This window comes from Lactuca virosa, chromosome 4, assembly GCF_052849685.1.
Source record: "Lactuca virosa cultivar CGN04683 chromosome 4, Lactuca_virosa_CGN04683_v6, whole genome shotgun sequence".
In the NCBI taxonomy this organism is placed as follows: Eukaryota; Viridiplantae; Streptophyta; class Magnoliopsida; order Asterales; family Asteraceae; genus Lactuca; species Lactuca virosa.
The window spans coordinates 296,246,034-296,264,276 of NC_136429.1; positions in this window are offsets into that span (position 1 = coordinate 296,246,034).

Consider the following 18,243-nt stretch of genomic DNA (forward strand, 5'->3'; position numbering starts at 1 on the left):
TCTACTCTTTCAAAATAACTTGTATTCTCAGGAGACCAGTAGACAGGTACACGCTCTGCGATTCAGAAGATGGAGCACAATAGCTTCATGTCTTTTTGTTATTTGCTTTGTAGTCGATGTTATGTAAACCACATATTTTGTAAACACTTTCTTTCTAATGAAATGGTTGTTTATTACTTTGATTACTATGATGCATGACTTGTGATACTAAACATGACATCCTCCACCCCTGAACGTTTCCGCCGTTCTGGTTTTGGGGTGTGACACTTTGACACGCTAAACTGTTGGATTAATGTCTAAGTCCATAACTGTAATTGGTAAGACTTGACCCGACCCGACATGGTCCATTTGGGTTGCATGGCATCATGCATTTGGATAGACTATAATGAGAGAAATAACACTTAAGGTTGGTTAATATATTATAAGTTCTAATATATTAATAAGGTTATTTAATTAGTATTGATCAAGAATTAATTTGGAATTAATTAAGTGATCAAAAGGAGACTAATTAAATATATGGGTTGATTGTGTAAATCATTCATTCTTATATATGTGGGCTTGTGATCCAAGATTTCTTATGTTGGACTAAGTCCATGGGGTGACCCATGGATACTCCATGGAGGTTAAAATCCATGGAGCATAAGGAATGGGTAAAGTTATGAGTTACATGGTGTAACCCTAATATCCACCATATAAAAGAATCCCATGGCTCAAGAAATTGTACACTAATGTGTGAATATGAGGGCTAGACGATTTCAAGGAGTGTTCCATTTCTCTCAAGTCATTCCATGTGCATTTGGTGTTGTGTGAACCATTTGAGGTGTCACACTTGGGGCACTAGGCACTCAATCTTCATGGAGACAAGCTACATCAAACAAAGGTATGTATTCTATCCATTTGATTACCCAAGTATCAAGTATTGTATGCTAGATAGGGTAATACCTTGGAAAGTTCATAATTGCATGTATAATAGAGAAAACATAGATCCAAGGTATTTAGGGTTGCATGTACACTTAGGAGTGTTAGAATTCGCAAAACCCATCAGTGGTGTCAGAGCCAAGGCTTGTTTTCTTGTTATACTTGCAAAATTAACTGAAAAATCGAATTGTATTAGTTTAAAAGTTATGCTAATTACTTGAAAAAAAATTTGATGTGAATTATCTTTGTTCATATGAGTTTATTAGATTAATAGAAAAGTTAATTGATTATGTGTTTTCAATCCATTTTAATCTAAGAGTTGATTCTAAAATGTGTTTTTGTAACTTGTCCTCAAGTTATATGAAAAGTCACATTTAAGTTTCATAAAACTCATAAAAAGTTGGCAATGGTTACAAAAACGAAGAGTCTTGTCCTCATTAAATGGTTTTATGACTCCATAACTTGTCCTCAAGTTATGGAGGTTCAAAAGTCACTTCATTAAATGATAAAATGTGTAACCTTAATTAGTTCCATAAGTTACAAAAATAAAGAAAAGTTACATTCTTTTATTAGTTTAAAGTCTTCCATAACTTGTCCTCAAGTTATGGAACTTGAAGAGTTTTTTTTTTAATTAAAACTACCTTAAACACATAAGTTATGGAATTAATTAGTTTTGAATTTTTTCAAAACTTGCCCTCAAGTTTTGGAATTTGTAAAGTTTTCCCATGAATACTTTAATTCCAAGTTAGCCCTTAGAATTTTAAAAGTTAAAATTCAACCCTTATACTTTATAGTATTATAAGTTAATAATAAATATATGTATAAGAGCAAGTCAGTCTTACCGTTAGTAGGCCTCATTCACGAAGCCGGTCTATAAGGGGGGTATAAGGTTACTGCCTATAAAATGGCAGTTTAATCGGTGTCCACTCTCACCCACCGCTTCCTTGACTGGTGGACGGTCGTTAGCCGAACGGGTAGGACAAGGACTATAATTCTCCCTTCATTAAAAGTATTAATGATAAATACTAAGTAACTAAACACTTATAAATTCCCAATCTTAGTTACTTAGGAAAATGTGAATAAGGTGCTAATCCATGAAATTACACTTTGCACTTTGTTTAAACTGTTAGTGGAGCGTGTGTGGTTAACCGGCACACTAACCTGGACTTAACAAGGTAGGCAAAGGGTAACTTAATGTTTATCATAGTATCGTTGGAGCGTGTGTGGTTAACCGGCACATCGATTGAGGGGTAAATATTAAGGGTACCAAGTATATTTGCATGGTTACTTCACACCTTGTTTTGTGATCCTCGGCATCCCAGTCACAAAACCTGAAGGGCAGACTCGAGATTGAAACATGCCATTGAAAAGTTCAATGAATCTCAAAAGAATCTAGGAGTTTCAAAACCAATTAAAACCTAATAATACATTTCGTTTATCTTGGTGGAAATTGGTGAATCGTCATTCACCTACCTTCAAATATTTTATAGCTTGGATTACGGCATCCCTCTTCCAAGTTATAAAATAGTTTGTTGGGTCCTAGCCTTAATATATCATATTGGGTGTTATATTAAGGACTTAAATCAACTTTACGTGAATTTCTTCCATTGTTGATGTCTGGTTTAGACAACAATGATCTTCCCAAACCAAGCTTTCCTAATGAATATGACTTCCCGAGTTTGGCTCATGGAAGTCATACTTCTCTTCCTCCACCTCCTCCAATTATTCTCCCTAACCCACAAGTTCAAGGTCACTCAAGCCCTAATGGCAAGCAAGGTCTATGTGTGATCACATCTTAGAGATGAAGTCACATATTGACAAGCTGGGAGAGTTGGGTGTCAAAGTCTTGAGAAAGTTGGATGTTCAATCACTTTCTAAGTCACATAGTGAGTTCCTTTGGGACTACTATGAAACAGACTATGACATGAACCTTAATGATCATATCTATTTGCTTGGTGCTGCTGAATCAGCAATGATTTGGAACGATAGTAAAGCAAATTTGATTAGAAGATCAACTTCCCAAAAACTTTATGGACAGTGACAATGGTGACACTGGAAATCCAGAAAAAGCATTCTCTTCCCAATGGAAAGGGAGTGGCCATAGTCAACTCGGTTGACCAAATGGTAAAGAGAAAGGCTAAGTCTGAGATAGTCACATTACCAAAGGGTCCATATGTTTATTTTGCCAAAGGAAGGGGCGTTGATTGCAATGCTGCCAAATTTACCTAAGGATGTTAAAGTCAATAAGTTTGACTCTACATCAGGTAGAGCCCATTATCTAACTCTGTTAAGTTCTATTCTGAGATCCTCATTACATGATGTGACTGGGTCACATGTTGATGTTTTAAGAATCAAAGAATAGAGAGAAATCTTAAAGGAAGTATATGCTGATTCTGATCGCGAAGGTGGATTTCGATCGCATCAGAATTTTGAGCAGTTGCTTAAGAAGTTATGATATATTGCTAAGGAATAAATAACAACAATTTTCCATGTGGATTGTAAGGATAAGTTTTTCCGCAAAGTTTTAAAATAAAAGAAAATTGTTTAATTTTATTTATTTGAAGTATCCTTACAATGACATTTGTGGAAAATTGTTGCTTATATGATTCCACTGATAGCAATATTGGAAAATGGATTTGATTCTTTCGTTTGTGGTAGTGTCATAATTTACCAAATAAGGAAAGATTCTCATTTCCAAGGCTTCAGTTGGATAGAAACTTGGAATCATGCAAGTTGAATAGTATGATGAATGAGAACTTTCAAGCATTGGAAAATTAAGACTTGTTCACATGGATGTGTGAGTCAAGTTAAGGACTAAAGGGATCGAGTACACATTCTTGTGTACTGGTCAAGTCCACCACAAAGCTCGTTAAGACTATTCGTCATGATTTACTAAATTTTAGTAAATATGGTTATACTTACAAGTTTAAGTATAATTCTGAAACGTTGGAAAAGTCTCAATGTATGGCAGAACGAATGGGAAGAATCAAATTAGGCAGACAGATAAAAGTTTCTCAAATCTGAAAAGATGGGAGAGTACTTTAGTATCATGTTTTGTGATCATCTTAATGATTAAAGAACCACATCACAATTGGTCTTCTAAGGACATCTTAGTGCATTCTTATGACTAAGAAGAGGAGTCATGAATTGTTGAAATGGTTAAATCAAGAAGATGAGTCATACTTCGTTTCAAAACAAGTCTTAGAGTCATACTCCAAGACTATAAGTTGAGTGACATATCTTAAAGAAAGGTTTATAACACTTGTCAAATGTAAGAGTAAAAGTGTCCTACTCTTGTACATTTGAAGTTGGTAAGTTGTGATGTTTTGGATTAAACAAAGACCAACTAAGGCCAATTGTGTGAAGTGTTTGTCTTGATAAAGAATCTGCACTATCTCTTGAATATTTGGCAAGATAGTCTTATATGTCAAGAGGACAGTGGGAGTCTTAAAGATCCTAAAAAGAATTTCAAGAACTAATCAAGAATAAAACCTGAGGTTCTTCACTAGCACACGACTTGAGGTTTATAACCTATCATGTTGACATATTCTGTGCCCATTCCAGTTAAAGTTGGCTTTGCATAGGAGTTCTGAAAGTTCTCAATTGGTTGCATAACAACTTGGAAGCAATGGCAGGCCCCGTACTGCCAGGTGGCAAGAAGTTAAGATTGCATAAGTTCAGTCCATATGAGTTTGGATTTGTCATTATCCTTGTCTTGTGACTATGGTTTTGACGATTCACATGGATAAGAACACATACACCATAAAATCTAAGGGTCATAAGGTTTCTCTCCGATTCATGAAAATGATGGTGAGGAAACACTTCCATCAAGTAGATTTGAAGCAGATGGCAAAAGGTCTAAACAATTGAGACTATGATTACGGCATCCCTTTTCATAGTTCTGAAATTGTTTAGACACACATGCATGCTATCTAAGGAAAGGTGTATGATTTTGATAAAGTTTTATCAAAGCATCTCGTATCAGAAATCTGAACTTTGGTAAGGAAGTCAATAAAGTATTGATTTCTAGAAGTCCATCTGATTTCTGAGTACATGTCAAAGCTAGTGGGAGCATAAGTGTTATGCTAATAATCATCATGTTAGTGGGAGCATGATAATTATTGTTAGTGTTGCAAGTTAGCAATGTTAATTATAGAAAACAAAAGTTTCAATTCGTGAGGCTGCAGGGATTGAAAAAGTTGTTTTGCTATAATTAAGGGAGAGGATATACTTTATTTCAGTTCTAAAGGCTTAGATTGAGACCTTAATCATCTTTAGTCAAGAATATATATATGAATTTCATGTTGGATTGGTTCAACTTAAGGAAATTCTATATATTGCGTTCTTAAAATTCGATTATGATTACGGCATCCCTCTTCATAGTCAAATTTTGAAAACATGGCAAATAAAAATATTGTAGCAAAAGATTGGTCTAGAATCATGTCTTTATGTGAGACATCATGAATCGTGTACCATTTGCTTTGGGTACAGGATCGATTGCATGTGCTATAATATTTGTCATTTCTAAATTTTTCCAAATGCCCAGAGGCATTAAGAAGGGAAAAGGTCTAGAATTGGATATGACTAAAATGATTAAGCAATTGTCGAGGACAATCTGAGGTTTACCAAAGATTGGTTGCTCAGGGACAGTTGGAAGTATAGTGCTAATTTTGGAAGTACCATATTGACATATTCTGAAAAGAGGCATCTCTTATTCAGAAGTGATAGTCAAAATGAGAATATGGAGTTGTCTCCATAGGTGGAAGTTATCTGTGTAAGATTAGAAAACTTAATGCAAGAAGCATGTCCAAAGCAATGTACTTTGAATATGAGACTTAGTTTCCATGGAGTTGATCTCCATTGGAATACCTTATAATGACTGTTGACAAGTCTTTGTGACTTTGTACATATTCATTACAGGAGGGTCAGTGCATATAAGTTTAAAATCTAAACAGATTTCGATAAATGATAGGAATTTGAAATTCTCACATTTTTCGATAAGGATTTGGGAGTGTGAAATTAGAATCATTGAAATTATGTTCAATTGGTTTATTTCACAAAGTAAGGATCATAGACAAACATAGAGTGCATACTTGGTGTATGGCAAAGCTATTGTTTAAGAAAAACATAGTGTACATGCTTGGAGCATGGGACAACTAGTGTTTTTAATTCAAGTATAAAGTTGATAAAACCGAAACAATGAATAATGAGTAATCAGTATGGTGATAAATAAAAGTGTTTATTTATATTCATAGGGTTTGATACCATATTTGATTCATTTATTCTTGTGTTTCACTTTGCATGTTTTGACTTCCAGAATAACTAAGTCGCTCTTCCTGAATGATTAAGTTATTCAAACCATCCACAGTCGGCCATATGTTGGAAGTAGATATGAATCAAGACTGTCATGGGTTGGTTTGTAGAGGTCCAAGTTGGTGGACAAAGTGGTGCTACAACACTCATGAGTGCTCATAAGTTCTGAGTATTGGATTCAACCTGCGCTCATTTGAATCACTTCATGGATTTTATCACGAGTGATCATGAGACGATAATATCTTATATTCTTCAAACCTAGAGATATGAGTTGTTACTATGAGTTGGTTGTACATTGATTGCACGAAAACGCATTCGGTAACTCGATGTTATAAAACGTGCCTTTGTGTATGATTCAACAAGTAGTAGAACAAGCCATATGAGTCGAAGTTTATCCATTCCTTTTACCTTCGGGATAAAAGCGATATCTGTGGGCCCCTCGATGATTTAAAGATGATACATGTGAGTGCTTGGCCAAGCCAGGACTGATTTGATTTGTTCAATCAGTCAGTCATCATGAATCGGAAATCGGGAAACAACAAATTGACAGAGAGAATGATTGATAATCCATGTCTCAGTCCATATGATATCTAGAATGGAGGAATATATGATCCCTTATCTAATGGACAAGTCATTGACAAAGGTCAGAGTTCATCGACAAGGTCAGAGTTCGACAGAAGCTTTTGAGAGCTACGATTGCTGATCGGTTCCTGAAGTCATACATAATAATAGTTTTAGACTTATCCAAGTGGGAGACTGTTGGATTAATGTCTAAGTCCATAACTATAATTGGTAAGACTTGACCCGACCCGGCATGGTCCATTTGGGTTGCATGGCATCATGCATTTGGATAGACTATAATGAGAGAAATAACACTTAAGGTTGGTTAATATATTATAAGTTCTAATATATTAATAAGGTTATTTAATTAGTATTGATCAAGAATTAATTTGGAATTAATTAAGTGATCAAAAGGAGACTAATTAAATATATGGGTTGATTGTGTAAATCATTCATTCTTATATATGTGGGCTTGTGATCCAAGATTTCTTATGTTGGACTAAGTCCATGGGGTGACCCATGGATACTCCATGGAGGTTAAAATCCATGGAGCATAAGGAATGGGTAAAGTTATGAGTTACATGGTGTAACCCTAATAGCCACCATATAAAAGAATCCCATGGCTCAAGAAATCGTACACTAATGTGTGAATATGAGGGCTAGACGATTTCAAGGAGTGTTCCATTTCTCGCAAGTCATTCCATGTGCATTTGGTGTTGTGTGAACCATTTGAGGTGTCACACTTGGGGCACTAGGCACTCAAGCTTCATGGAGACAAGCTACATCAAACAAAGGTATGTATTATATCCATTTGATTACCCAAGTATCAAGTATTGTATGCTAGATAGGGTAATACCTTGGAAAGTTCATAATTGCATGTATAATAGAGAAAACATAGATCCAAGGTATTTAGGGTTGCATGTACACTTAGGAGTGTTCGAATGCGCAAAACCCATCATAAACATGGTGAGGAAACTCACCTCGCACTGCTGAATCTCACGGATAAATCTCTGGTTGCTAGCCATCTAAAAATCCTCGCGCTATAATCACAAAACATCATCCAATTAATAATTGGATCCTGACTCACCCTAAAAGTCCAAACTAGGGTAAAAGACCTTTTTACCCTTCCCTATATTTGGCCCAAGGCCCAAGCCCAATCCAAATTGTCCAAAGGCCCAAATTCTAAAATAATCACCCAAGGCCCACTATGCCCCAATTTTCAAATTTGGGCCCAAATCCCTTCATGCGCCTTAAACCAAGGTCCAAAAATATTCTTAGCTCTAAACAATATTATGATGGCCCAAAGTAAAGCCCTAGACTCCTAAGGTCCAAAATGGGACCAATACCCAAAAGCCCAACTTTCGAAGCCCACCGGTGAGTACGCGGGGCGTACTCAGCTTGTACGCTAAGCGTACTTTCTTTAGGGCTTGTACGCGTGGTGTACCACCTCGTACGCCCAACCTACTCCTCCTGTTTGGCCAACTTTATCATTCAGCTCTTAAACGGTTAAGACTTCACTCCAACACTTTGATCTGGCTTCCTTAAGGTGGTTTATCACGTAAAGTTGCCAACTTTACGTGCATGCATGGCTTAATCAGGCTCTTAGAGCTCAAAAGAGCTTAACAAGTGACTTAATGGATGCATAAGACCACCAATACCATAAATTTTGCATTTTTATGCCAAAGGAACCATCAAAATGTCCAGATCTACAAGGTTTAGCTTCTAAAAAAGCCTTAACTCATCAAGACCAACCAAAAGGGAGCAAAAAGGACCATAACAAGCTAAAGAGTAGATCAAAGCAAAGAGTAGACAAGGTATGGATTTTATACCTCAAAATTCACCAAAAGATGGAGCTAAATCTGGATCTCTAGGCTCCCATCCAAGGAATGAGTCTTCCAACTTCTTCTTCTATCACTTCAAAGAGCACAAAACCCACCAAAGATCAAAACCAAGGCTCAATAGCACCTCACAAAGCAAATGGAAAAATTAGGGTTTTCAAGGGTAAGGAGGCTGAGTAAACATGTCCAAAAGAGGCTATCACATGGATTATATAGGGTACAACACCCTAAAATTAGGGTTTTCAGTAAACACACGTACTCCCCGCGTACGTGTCCGAAGGCACGATTCAAGCATCGGGCTAGTACGCTAAACGTACCACCCTGTACGCCCCACGTACTAGCCTTAAGGACCATTCTACAAACTTTTTCGATTAGGGATAACATATGAAACTTACCAATTTTCCAAGCGTTACTATTAATTACTCCTTGTTTGATAGTGCTAATTAGTGTTTTGTTTCTAATCTAAATAAGACTATAGAACTTTAAACATTTGATGAAGCCTCTCTTGACCCTAATTGGGTCAAGGCTATGAATGAAGAAGTTGGGGCCCTTAATAGAAATCATACATGGGATATTACTCAGTTACCTAAAGGCAGAAAACCAATTGGTTGTCGTTGGGGTTTTTTTGGAACGAATGAAATATATATTAAAAAGTAGCAATGAGCTAGAGAGAAAAACAATTACATCACAATAGTAGCTAAAGAGGGGTTATGAAGCCACTCAGTTCAATGTAACTTAACTTTATTACATCTATTAGAAACCCAAAAGAAAGACTTCTCAACAACTTCATCAAAAAGTAAAGACTTCTTTGGGAGAACCGTTCCAAAAATAGATATATTGTGAAAATTCCATATGCACCAAAAAGAAGTGATAATGACCGCATCAAACACCTTCCATATGCACCAAAAAGAAGTGACAATGACCGCAGAAAATCAATTGGTTGTCGTTGGGTTTTAAAAATAAAATATAAATCAAATGGAGAAATTGAAAGGTATAAGACTAGATTGGTAGCCAAAGGTTATAATCAAAAAGAGGGGGTTGACTACGAGGAGACTTTCTCCCATGTAGAAATTTTTTTTACAGTTATGATTATTATTACTCTTGTTGTTAATAAGTCTTAGCCTCTTTATCATTTAGATATCAACAATGCATTTCTTTGTGGGGATCTCTCTGGGAATGTTTTTATGACATTACCACAAGGATATCATTCTAAAGGAGATACAAGGGTGTGTAAACTATTAAAGTCCTTATATGGACTTAAACAGACTCCACGGAAGTGGAATGGAAAGTTTTGTTCATCTTTGTTCAATTTTGGTTTTCAATAGAGTTATAAGCGACTATTATTTGTTTGTTAGAAGTGAAAATGATTCTATTGTCCTATTGCTTGTTTATGTTGATAATATAATACTTACCGGAAATAGTGAATTTGAAATTATTAAAGTTAAAACATTTTTCAAATCTCTGTTTCTTATTAGAGACTTATGAAAATTGAAGTATTTTCTTGGAATAGAAGTAATTGACATTAATAATGGTGTTCGTCTAAATCAACGAAAGTATTGTTAAGAGTTATTACATGAATTTGGCATGCTTTCCTGTAAACCTGTTAAAACTCATTTGGAGGCTAATTTTGTAATTACCCGTGAAGGAGTTGATATAAATGATCATTTTTTGAGCTAAATAACTGAATTTCAAAAATTAATTGGTAAGCTTATACATTTGATTGTTACTCGACCAAACATTTCATATGCTATTCAGATTCTCAGTCAATACATGCATAAACCCACAAAATCACATTTGGACATTAATTTTCGATTACTTAGGTATTTGAAGGGTAGTCATGGAAAAGGAATTTCAATTGTTAAAAACGATTGTTTGAATTTGGTTAGGTTTGTGGATGCAGATTGGGCTAAGTGCCTTGCAACTCGTAGGTCTGTTACAGGTATCTGATATTTTTTTGAAAATATTCTTGTGTCTTGGAAAAGTAAAAAACAACGTACCGTGTCCAGATCCAGAATCTGAATACAGGGCTTTGGGTACTATAACTTGTAATATTCTGTGGATATTAAAAAATTTAAAAGATGTCAAAATTGATAAGTTAACTCCTATGAGTGTGTTCTGTGATAATGATTCAACACTTAAGTTGATTTTAAATCCGGTATTTCATGAAAAAACAAAACATTTTGAAGTGGAACTTTATAAGAGAAAAGGTTATAAGTGGTATTCTCGAAATTTTTAAAATTGATTTTGTTTTTCAAAATGCTGATATATTAAAAAAGTCGTTAATTTGTTCTCAACATAATTTTCTGTCTAACAGACTTGGATTATTGGATCATTTTCCGAAAAATGAAGATAAATTATCAAGTGTAAGAGGGGGTGTTGGAAAGTGAAGATAATTTGATAATATGTTCAAACTTAACATTTATCTTAACTTTTGTATTGTTATATCCGTATGTTAGTTTTATTTGCGCATGTGTTATTATAGGAGGGTTGAAGTGTTACTTCTTGTAACTTGAGATGTAAAGTGCAACTTCAGATATTTATGGTTTGGTATATAAATCAGTAGCCGGAGAGAGAACCATTATTACATTTCATATCTTTGTTCATCTCTTTGCTCTCGATTAACAGATTAGGGTTTTATCTCTGTTCTTGATTATAGTTTTAGTTGAGTGATTCAATCTAAGAGTTCTGTATAATCTTTTCTTGTAGTGAGGTTACATATTGTTGTTGATGTATCAAACTAAAGAGTTGTTCATTTTGGTAAAAAAAAAACTCCTCGGTTTAGGCGTGCGAATTGCGATGTAAGGTTACCAACAAATCTATGATGCCCGTATGCTTCAGTTTAGGTTTTATTTTATACAGTTCACTCGACTGCCCACTGGGCTAAAAAAATTTAATGGACTACAAATTTTAGCCCAATTAAACTACACATAAAATTAGTTGAAAATTTTATTCCCCAGCCAAATACTCCCTTGAACATAGGCCCATGGCCCAGCTTCCACCCCCCCCCCTCCTTGGGCCGGCCTTGTATTCAATTTCTTCATTTCTATAACAACAATATATATACAGACATAACCAAAATACCGGTGGTGTAAGGTGTTTAACAGTTCTTCAAGTTGAAGAAATAAAATTATTAAAACAAAAATATCAATTACAAAGTCTTAGAAAATTAATTAAACTAAATACAAAATTCGACAGATGCACATCATGATCAGATACTAAGCTGCCACGCAGCTTAAAGCATGCCAAACCAGGTTGAGTTAACATCCACGTAATAAAACAATGACATGTCAGTCTATTGCTTTAAAATATAATGCCAAAGCTAGCTGACGAGTGAAGTTCTTTTCATGTGAATTATGTAACACAACCAACTGCTCGTATACATTGACTTATAAGCTGCCAATATAGTATGGTCCTTGATTCCATATCATTTTCACCACTTCACTTAGGAATTTCAATTGCGTGTTCAAATGTGTAAAGTAGTTTGCATCTGAATTATGTGGTCTTACTCTTAAACACTCGTTAGCCTTTCAAACATAGACTCGAAGATTTATTCGAATCTGTAGTTCTGTACTATTTAAAATAAAATCGTACTAAAATTGATTGAGAAATCCAATAGACTATGAAACTAGTATTTTGGGTGCTAGCCTCTTCATCCGTTGCATCTGAATTATGTGGTCTTACTGTTAAACACTCGTTAGCCTTTCAAACATAGACTCGAAGATTTATTCGAATCTGTAGTTCTGTATTATTTAAAATAAAATCGTACTAAAATTGATTGAGAAATCCAATAAACTATGAAACTAGTATTTTGGGTGCTAGCCTCTTCATCCGTTGCATCTGAATTATGTGGTCTTACTGTTAAACACTCGTTAGCCTTTCAAACATAGACTCGAAGATTTATTCGAATCTGTAGTTCTGTACTATTTAAAATAAAAGCGTACTAAAATTGATTGAGAAATCCAATAGACTATGAAACTAGTATTTTGGGTGCTAGCCTCTTCATCCGTTGCTCAAGTAACATATCTTTCTATTCTTATTTTATATCACCTGATATTTAGTAGGGGTGTTCATAACCGGATATCCGAAAATTCGGATATCCGAATTTCGGATATCCGAAATTTCGGATAGTTGATTTTTGGTATCCGATTCCGTATCCGAAATTTCGGATATCCGAAATTTCGGATACGGATTCGGATACCAAAACGGATATCCGAAAATTTGTAATTTTGTTCAAATTTGAAAGTTTTTATATTAGAAAAACATATTTTTAAATTAGAAAGGCATATGAAGTAATATATGTATTTAATTAAAGGTATTATGAATATGTTTTAGTTACTAACATTCATATTATAAGAAATATGTGATTAAAATAACATATAATGTATAAACTAAAATCAAAATTTTCGGATATCGGATATCCAAATTATCCGAAAAATCTGAAAAACACTATCCAATTCCGATTCCGAAAAATCTAAAAAACACTATCCAATTCCGATTACGAAAAATCGGATATCCGAAATTTTGGATATCCGATTTTTCGGATAATTCGGATTCGGAATTTCGGCGACGGATATTTTGAACACCCCTAATATTTAGTGGCCATATCAAGGGCCACGCGGAAAATTTAATCTTGGTGACATCCATTACAAAAGTTAAAATTATAATATAGTTCTTTTTATCATAATTTTTAAAATTAATATGGGAAAATAATCATCTATAATTGAAAGATCAAACTAGTTCCAACGAAACTAAAATTCTTAAATTATAAAAATTGAACCCTTATATTTATTAGTTTTATACGAATTTGCTCTACAAGGAATCCAGGCAACGGGGGCAACATTTGTCATTGCTAATGTCCTTACATGTCACCACTAAAGTGGCGTCGCAAATACAGAATCGTTACCGTTAATGATGTTGTCTTTAATATGATATTACTGTCTGCAGCGATTGTGCCGCCGCCATTGCTACTAGTCGCCGCTATAAACATCTCCCTTATTGGTTTTGTCGAGATTGAGTATTGGCCGTTGGATCGAACTATAACATGGATGACTCAGATTGATTCTAGAAGAAACACATATATCACAGTTTTGGGCAACAACGACACCATGTGTTGTAACAACAACGATACCATGTGTGTTTGGCAAGATGTCACCTTTAAAGGCCTTGTTGCCGCCAAGCGACTCGTATCATCATAATAATAATAATAATAATAATAATAATAATAATAATAATAATAATATTATTATTATAGTATTAGAGATTTATAACCAAAATAAATTAATTATATAATTAATTAATTGTAGTGTTCTTGAACTACCTGTTTTACTAAATAAAACAATGTAACGTTTGACACACATTTAAATGAATGATAAACATATATTTGAAAAATATGTTTAGATGTAGAAATGTTTTATAATAATGAATGACATATTTCAGAATATTCCATTTTTATATAACAATATATTCTTTCCACTTGTATATAAACTACGGGAATTTAAATAATTTATATGTTAAACATTATTATTTAGAGAGCTTCATCATTATGTTCATAGTATATATACCGAGTGTGTATGTGTGTAATTGTGCGTGTGCGTATGGTTGGAGATTCCATTTCTTAATCACTTTGTTCTTCATGTAATATCTTACCTCTTTCTATCTATACATTATCTTTAGCTCACAAATATCTCTTAAATCTTCACTATTATTTATATTTTGCACCTGCCAATCATTAGTGGGATCCTACAATTGGTATCAGAGTGTAACATTCTTGAACTCAACTCCATTATCACTTATTATTCTATAGACCAACAATTTCACTTTACTCAATAGCTTTGATGAAATTAATAAGTTCTAGTGTCATTTAATGAGTGTAGTCACCAATATGAAAAAGATATATCTTTATATGAAGGAATTTTTACAAAAGATGGTCCGCCGAAATCAATGTGCTAGAGTTGAATATGCTTCTAAATTGATGTTTCTAATACTAAATGATGTCTCTTATTGTTTTTCTTTCCATACTCACAAGTAACATGAAGTGTTTCTCTATCAATTTTCACGAGTGGCATTATCCTTACCATCTATAAGGAGATGAGCAAGTATGTAGTGCCATAACCAAATTGTTGAGTCTGTGGAGCTTGATCTTCCCTTTGACATTATTGTCTTTAAGTAGACTAAGCATGGGTGGGGTCCCAACTACATGCAAGGGTAGCTACAAAGTATCAGAATGTATTAGCGGAGTACCTATGGGAACCGTTATGGTGCCCCATAATCTTCCATTGTCGTGAATAGAGGAACTATTTTGGTATCTCGAAAAGTAGATGATGTATCCCGATAGAGCAACTATGGCATCTCGTTAAGAATGTTATGGTATCTTCGTGAGACGGTTATGGTATCTCGATAAGAAGGTTTGCAATGTTCGATGAGAATATTGCAATGTTCGATGAGAATATTGCAAGAACAATTATAGAGTAAGGCTGTGGTGCTCGAGGTATGAGGTAGTTGAGATGTAGACATGTTTTGGGCTTCACCTACATGCAATTTTTCAGGGAAAGTCACTATAAATATATCTCCTTATACAAATGTAAGACTAGTGCAGAGAGCATGTGTGATGGCTATTAGTACTAATTCTCTCTCTCTCTCTCTCCCTCTCTCTCTCTCTCTCTTGTTCATCAATGTATGTAGATCAATTAATCTAATCGAGTGACCTCTCTTAAATCCCCGTATTCTTTATTTTATTTACATTTTAGTTATCATGATTGTGAGTTTATTGAATCCTTTATGCTAACATAGCTTACATCTGAGACTACTATTAATGGGAAAAAATATGTGGTTTACCGATCATAAGTAACTTCTAATGGGTACATATTTCCATTGCAAACCCAAATAATTAGACATCATGTAACATCCATTTCCTCGACACGTAATGTATTTTGGCCTTAAGCTGTTCAATTTCCTGAAATCTGAAAATTGAGATTTTTTCTAAAAATCGTGGGGCGCCTATTTAAATGACACGGCGTGCCTAGGCCCATGGGATGAAGATTTTAAGGGTTTTGGGGCTATTTAAACACACTTAAGCCTACAGGTTTAGATCATTTCAGCCTCCATCACCCCTAGAGAGTGTTTCTAGAAACCTTAGCCCCTCTCCTCCATATTTGAGCTTGATTTCACCTTGAAAGCTTATATTTCTTTTATTTGTGTATGAAGCTTGAAGATCAAGATTTCTTTTAGAGCATTAGATTGAAGAGCAACTGTAGATCCAATAAGTTTGCACCTTTCTTGGACCTTTGTGAGAATAAAGTTTCAAGCTTTCCTTGTTGTTTGCTGGATTTTACTTATTATCCATTTTATGCAGTTTTGGCCCCATTTTGGTGATAAGCTTGGAGTTGAGATGAATCTAGCTCCTTTTGAACACTTAAGGTTGTTATATGTTGTCCATTTTATGCTGTTTTGGCCCTATTTTGGTGATAAGCTTGGAGTTGAGATGAATCAAGCTCCTTTTGAACACTTAAGGTTGTTATATGGACCATTTGGACTTGGAACGTTGATATCTTGTGCTTGTCCTCTAATCCACATAAGTTGTGTTGGCATTTTTAGTCATTTTTGTGACTAAAGTTTAGATCTAGTTGGATGGGAGTACCTTAATAGATAAAGTTGGAAACTTTATCCATTATACACTATTAGGGATCAGATATGGAATTTTGGAGGATTGACTTAATGGATTAAGTCATTTTACCTTAAGAAATTGGTATGGGCGCGATGTGTTTTAGGGATTTTATGATACGCGATGGTTTAAGCGTGAAACCCCAAATATTTTGTCATCTAGTGGGCGCAGGGCGCCTGTTTGACCAAAATTTGACTTGTTGACTTTTTGACGAAGTTTGACATTGGGGTCAAACTTTAGGATTTCAGGTCATAAATTGAGATTTGACCTTTTAACTAATGGTAGGTGGTTTGTAGTACCAACCTTCTCCTTTCCTATCAGTTGTGGTAATTGTCTGTTTTATCTACAAGGTGAGTTTTTTTACTATACTATATAGGACACTTGGTGTCATGGTATGCTACATTGTCTTTGTGACTTTTGCATGAAAGACTACGATTGAAACATAAAAGTTGTATAAAAGAATGTGTTTGGCACATATCACTTATATGAAAGACTATGTTTTGGCACATAGCAAGAAAGACCATGTTTGGCCCATGGGAGGAAGTTATTGTAAGACTATGATTTAGCCCATAACATTCACAGGGGTTGAAACAAACTCCTTACGATTTAGCATTATTGTATTGTGGTATTTGGTATTTTAGGGAAACTCAATAAGCTTTTTAGTTATGGTTTTAAGTTTAGATGTTTCAGGTACTTCTAGTAGCAAAGGGAAGAGCCCGACCTGATTGCATTGCATCCACCAGAGACTGCACACTATCTTCTTTTAAGATTTTACTTTTGATATTTTATTGGAACTTCAACTTATAATCTGATTATATTTTGAAGGGGATTGTACTGTAATTGTTTTTATTATATTAAAATGCAAAATTTACTCTATATTTTGGGATGTTACACATAGATTCCTATTAATGCTCAAGACATAACTATACTCTCCATGAAACATGATGTTGAAAATTGTAAAGTTGAGCTACAAGAATAAGGCCATGCTTTAACCTAGAAACATAAGCAACCTTCTAAATGGTAAATTTACCATTGGTAAGTACGACATATCCTTAATTCCATTTTAATATTTTGGGTGGTACTACTATTAACCACACATTCACCTGACCCAATATGCATACCTAAAAGTAAAAATAATTTAAATTTGGTCACATATAGAAAGTAATTTCGTAAGAAAATAACTTTAAATAATTTCGAGAAACACGCTTCAGTTAAAATAAACCATGATCCAAAAGATATATAAAATCCAAATGGGAAAGCATAGTCGTAGTGAAGAAAACATAATATAGGAGCTGAAAATTAGCATTATTCTTCCATTTGTGCCACAAAATTGGAGGGCTCAAGGAATTCATTTGCGTTTGTTTCGATAAAATTTGATTCGACTTGTCTCCCCTTATGATAAATTTAAAATTCTTTAGGAATATCATGCCAAATTCTTTGCATATGACCATAACCACCACATTTTTTAACAATGAGTTTGCTCATTATCATAATCTCTTACTTTGGGACGATTGTCCTTATTTTTGTTGTTCCTTGTACGAGATTTCCTAGTAACCAGAGGTCGTCAGTATAGATTAGAATAGAAATCTCACTTGGCTTTGCGAGCTTTAGGTTCTCCATGATTCCTTCACTTTTGGGACAACTAGAACTTGTTTTTTCCTATTTCATGGTTGAGGTCTACAAACCTTACTAGCATCGGACATTGGAATATTCTTTTTCCTTACAGAACGAGAATTATTATTTCTCATTAAAACAATGCTCTTTTCATCTAATAACAGTTAGGTAAATGACCTCAGGGAACGTCTTGAACTTAGACTGACGATATTGATTTTTAAAGCAAGTTTTCATGACTAGGAAATACGGTGTAAGTCTTTTCCAATAAGTCAACATTAGTCAATTGTTAACCACGGTAGTGGAGAAGCAAACAGATTCTAGAAAATTTGGTGTTATAAT